We start from the raw sequence: 5,443 nt of genomic DNA on the forward strand, positions 1-5,443 counted from the left end.
GGCCACACAAAGCATTACACTAAAAAGTGTAAGGCCCCTCCCCTTCTGGCTATACACCCCCCGTGGGATCACGGCTGCTCAGTTTTCAAGCTTTGTGCGAAGGAGGTCAGACATCCACGCATAGCTCCACTGTTTAGTCAGCAGTAGCTGCTGACTATATCGGATGGAAGAAAAGAGGGCCCATACTAAAGGGCCCCCAGCATGCTCCCTTCTCACCCCACTCTTGTTGGCGGTGTTTGTTAAGGTTGAGGTACCCATTGCGGGTACGGAGGCTGGAGCCCACATGCTGTTTTCCTTCTCCATCCCCCTGAGGGCTCTGGTGAAGTGGGATCTTACCGGCCTCCAGACTCTGAGGCCGGGCTCCGTCCACAGACCCGGAGATCCTGCTGGATACGGAGCTGGGTACCGTCAGGGACAAGGCCCTGCAACATTCAGGTACTCTGTGTCCCCGTACAGACAGGCACAGACACACTCCAGCGTTGCTGGGTGTTCTAGTGCGCCGGGGACAGTAGCGCTGCGCGCCTGGGTTTTACTCACTGCAGCTTAGCTGAGTGAGTTTATGTGTGGGGAACTACCGCGCCGGCCGCCCTGCGGCGCGGCTGAGACTTGTGGTGCGCCGGGGACTTCGCGCTGACCGTGCTTTTACGACGGCAGCGCTGATAAATCTAGTCCCCGGCTTCTGCGGCCTAGTTACGTTCGTTCCCGCCCCCAGCCCTGTCAGTCAGGGAAGGGGAGAGACGCTGTACAATAGTCAGCGCCGAGGGCTGGAGTCTTATTTACATACTCCAGCCCTCTCACTGGGCACAGTGGGACGCCAGTTTCCCGCTCGTTGTCTGCACACGCCCACGGCCCGCCCCTCTTCACAGGACGCCGGCAGCCATTCCTGCACGCAGTCTGAGCTGGAGAACGGACATAGCCCTGGGAGACCCAGACAGGGGATTCTGGCGACCACACACCCGCTATTAAGCGGGCGGTAAGCAGCACCTAAGTGCTGACCCCACTAGTGCCACAGTGTTGTTTTTGTGTACTTTTGTTTGTACATATATATATATTGCACTGTACGGTCGCTTCTTGGCTTATACCCCTATATTGCTCTGAGGAGACAACAGCATGTCATCCGCAAAAAGCAAGGGTGCCAAGGCACGGGCTTCATATGCTGCCTGTACCGTATGTGGGGCTGATCTACCGGCAGGTTCCACTGACCCCCATTGTGTGCAATGTTCGGTCCCTGTGCCACTTCGTCAGCCGGAGTCTATGCTAGTAGTGGCCCAGGCAGAGACGCCTGTGAACCCTGTCCCGGTGACGGGGACAGAGTTTGCAGTTTTTTGCTGATAAGATGTCTGTGACTATGACAAAAATTCTAGAAACCTTGCAGTCCAGGCCGGTCACTCAGACCATGGGCACTGCTGATTCAATGTTCCCCGGTCCCCCTCAGTTGGAACTAATCCGTGCTCCAAGGGGGTCCCAGGCATCACAGGCTGAAGGCTCTGACTCGGACGACAGTCCCAGGCAGCCTAAGCGAGCTCGCTGGGAGAGACACTCGGCGTCATCACGCTGGTCAGGGTCTCAGCGAGAGGATTCTCTGTATGATGAGACAGAACTAGGTGATCAGGAGTCTAATCCTGAGACCGCTCTAAACCTGGATACCCCTGATGGTGACGCCATGGTGAATGATCTTATAGCGGCCATCAATAGACTGCTGGATATTTCTCCTCCAGCGGAGGAGGCAGCAGCACAGCAGGAGAAATTCCATTTTAGGTATCCCAAACGTAAATTGAGCTCTTTTCTGGACCACGCGGACTTCAGAGAAGCAGTCCAGAAACACCATGCTTATCCAGATAAGCGTTTCTCCAAACGTCTTAAGGATACACGTTATCCCTTTCCCCCTGACGTGGTCAAACGCTGGACCCAGTGTCCAAAGGTGGACCCCCCAATCTCCAGGCTTGCGGCTAGATCCATAGTTGCAGTGGAAGATGGGGCTTCACTTAAAGATGCCAATGACAGACAGATGGACCTTTGGTTGAAATCTGTCTATGAAGCTATCGGCGCGTCGTTTGCTCCAGCATTCGCAGCCGTGTGGGCACTCCAAGCTATTTCAGCTGGTCTGGCGCAGGTGGACTCGATCATACGTCCATCAGTGCCGCAAGTGACGTCCTTGACCTCACAAATGTCTGCGTTTGCGACTTACGCTATCAATGCGGTCTTGGACTCTACCAGCCGTACGTCAATGGCGTCCGCCAACTCGGTGGTTTTACGCAGAGCCTTATGGTTAAGGGAATGGAAAGCAGATTCTGCTTCCAAAAAATGCTTAACCAGTTTGCCATTATCTCAAGACAGGCTGTTTGGTGAGCAATTGGCGGAAATCATTAAACAGTCCAAGGGTAAGGACTCTTCCTTACCCCAGCCCAGATCAAGCAAACCTCAGCAGTGGAAGGGACAGTCGAGGTTTCGGTCCTTTCGAGGTTCGGGCAGGACCCAATTCTCCTCGTCCAAAAGGACTCAGAAGGAGCAGAGGAGCTCAGATTCCTGGCGGACTCACTCACGTCCAAAAAAAGCAGCCGGAGGAACCACTTCCAAGCCGGCTGCCTCATGACTTTCGGCCTCCTCTCTCCGCATCCTCGGTCGGTGGCAGGCTCTCCCGCTTTTGCGGCATTTGGCTGCCACAGGTCAAAGACCGGTGGGTAGCAGACATTTTGTCTCACGGGTACCGGATAGAGTTCAGTTCTCGTCCTCCGCCTCGGTTCTTCAGAACTTCCCCACATCCCGACCGAGCCGATGCTCTTCTGCAAGCGGTGTGCTCTCTAAGGGCAGAGGGAGTGGTGATCCCTGTTCCTCTTCAGGAAAGAGGTCAGGGTTTTTACTCCAATCTATTTGTGGTGCCAAAAAAGGACGGCTCTTTCCGTCCTGTTCTGGACCTAAAACTGCTCAACAAGCACGTGAAAACCAGGCGGTTCCGGATGGAATCCCTCCGCTCCGTCATTGCCTCGATGTCTCAAGGAGATTTCCTAGCATCAATAGACATCAAAGATGCTTATCTCCACGTGCCGATTGCTCCAGAGCACCAGCGTTTTCTACGCTTCGTTATAGGAGACGAACACCTTCAGTTCGTAGCCCTGCCATTTGGTCTGGCGACAGCCCCACGGGTTTTCACCAAGGTCATGGCAGCAGTGGTAGCAGTCTTGCACTCTCAGGGACACTCGGTGATCCCTTACTTGGACGATCTACTTGTCAAGGCACCCTCTCAAGAGGCATGCCAACACAGCCTGAACGTTGCGCTGGAGACTCTCCAGACTTTCGGGTGGATCATCAACTTTTCAAAGTCAAATCTGTCACCGACCCAATCACTAACATATCTTGGCATGGAGTTTCATACTCTCTCAGCGACAGTGAAGCTTCCGATGGACAAGCAGCGTTCACTACAGACAGGGGTGCACTCTCTCCTTCAAGGCCAGTCGCACCCCTTAAGACGCCTCATGCACTTCCTGGGGAAGATGGTGGCAGCAATGGAGGCAGTCCCGTTTGCGCAGTTTCATCTGCGCCCACTTCAATGGGACATTCTCCGCCAATGGGACGGGAAGTCGACGTCCTTGGACAGGAAAGTCTCCCTTTCCCAGACGGCCAAGGACTCTCTTCAATGGTGGCTTCTTCCCACCTCATTATCACAAGGAAGGTCCTTCCTACCCCCATCCTGGGCGGTGGTCACGACAGACGCGAGTCTGTCAGGGTGGGGAGCAGTTTTTCTCCACCACAGGGCTCAGGGTACGTGGACTCAGCAGGAGTCCACCCTTCAGATCAATGTTCTGGAAATCAGGGCAGTGTATCTTGCCCTACAAGCCTTTCAGCAGTGGCTGGAAGGAAAGCAGATCCGAATTCAGTCGGACAACTCCACAGCGGTGGCATACATCAACCACCAAGGCGGGACACGCAGTCGGCAAGCCTTCCAGGAAGTCCGGCGGATTCTGATGTGGGTGGAAGCCACGGCCTCCACCATATCCGCAGTTCACATCCCCGGCGTAGAAAACTGGGAAGCGGACTTCCTCAGTCGCCAGGGTATGGACGCAGGGGAATGGTCCCTTCACCCGGACGTGTTTCAGGAAATCTGTCGCCGCTGGGGAAGGCCGGACGTCGACCTAATGGCGTCCCGGCACAACAACAAGGTCCCAACTTTCATGGCACGGTCTCGCGATCACAGAGCTCTGGCGGCAGACGCCTTAGTGCAAGATTGGTCGCAGTTCCAACTGCCCTATGTGTTTCCCCCTCTGGCACTCTTGCAAGATCAGGTCCGATTGCCGCCGCGTCCTGCTCGTCGCCCCAGACTGGCCGAGAAGGTCATGGTATCCGGATCTGTGGCATCTCACGGTCGGCCAACCGTGGGCGCTACCAGACCGGCCAGACTTACTGTCACAAGGGCCGTTTTTCCATCTGAATTCTGCGGCCCTGAACCTGACTGTGTGGCCATTGAGTCCTGGATACTAGCATCTTCAGGATTATCTCAAGGGGTCGTGGCCACCATGAGACAGGCTAGGAAGCCCACGTCTGCTAAGATCTACCACAGAACGTGGAAGATTTTCTTATCCTGGTGGTCGGCACAGGGAGTGTCCCCCTGGCCATTTGCATTGCCTACTTTTCTTTCCTTCCTGCAATCTGGTTTGGAAAAAGGCTTATCGCTCGGCTCCCTTAAAGGGCAAGTCTCAGCGCTATCGGTATTTTTTCAAAAGCGTCTAGCACGACTTCCTCAGGTACGCACGTTCCTGCAGGGGGTTTGTCACATCGTCCCTCCGTACAAACGGCCGTTAGATCCATGGGATCTGAACAGGGTACTAGTTACTCTCCAGAAGCCGCCCTTCGAGCCTCTGAAGGATGTTTCACTTTCTCGGCTCTCACAGAAAGTGGCCTTTCTGGTAGCGGTCACGTCTCTTCGGAGGGTATCCGAGCTGGCAGCGCTGTCATCCAAAGCTCCCTTCCTGGTTTTTCACCAGGACAAGGTAGTGCTGCGCCCGATTCAGGAGTTTCTCCCTAAAGTGGTATCCTCTTTTCATCTCAATCAGGATATCTCCTTACCTTCCTTTTGTCCTCATCCAGTTCATAGGTATGAAAAGGATTTGCATTTGTTGGATCTCGTGAGAGCACTCAGAATCTACATTTCCCGCACGGCGCCCCTGCGCCGCTCGGATGCACTCTTTGTCCTTGTCGCTGGTAAGCGCAAAGGATCGCAGGCTTCCAAATCCACCCCTGCTCGATGGATCAAGGAACCGATTCTTGAAGCCTACCGTTCTGCTGGGCTTCCGGTTCCATCAGGGCTGAAGGCCCATTCTACCAGAGCCGTGGGTGCGTCCTGGGCATTACGACACCAGGCTACGGCTCAACAGGTGTGCCAGGCAGCTACCTGGTCGAGTCTGCACACTTTCACCAAACATTATCAGGTGCATACCTACGCTTCGGC

The sequence above is a fragment of the Anomaloglossus baeobatrachus genome, chromosome 1 (assembly GCF_048569485.1).
Source record: "Anomaloglossus baeobatrachus isolate aAnoBae1 chromosome 1, aAnoBae1.hap1, whole genome shotgun sequence".
Lineage (NCBI taxonomy): Eukaryota > Metazoa > Chordata > Amphibia > Anura > Aromobatidae > Anomaloglossus > Anomaloglossus baeobatrachus.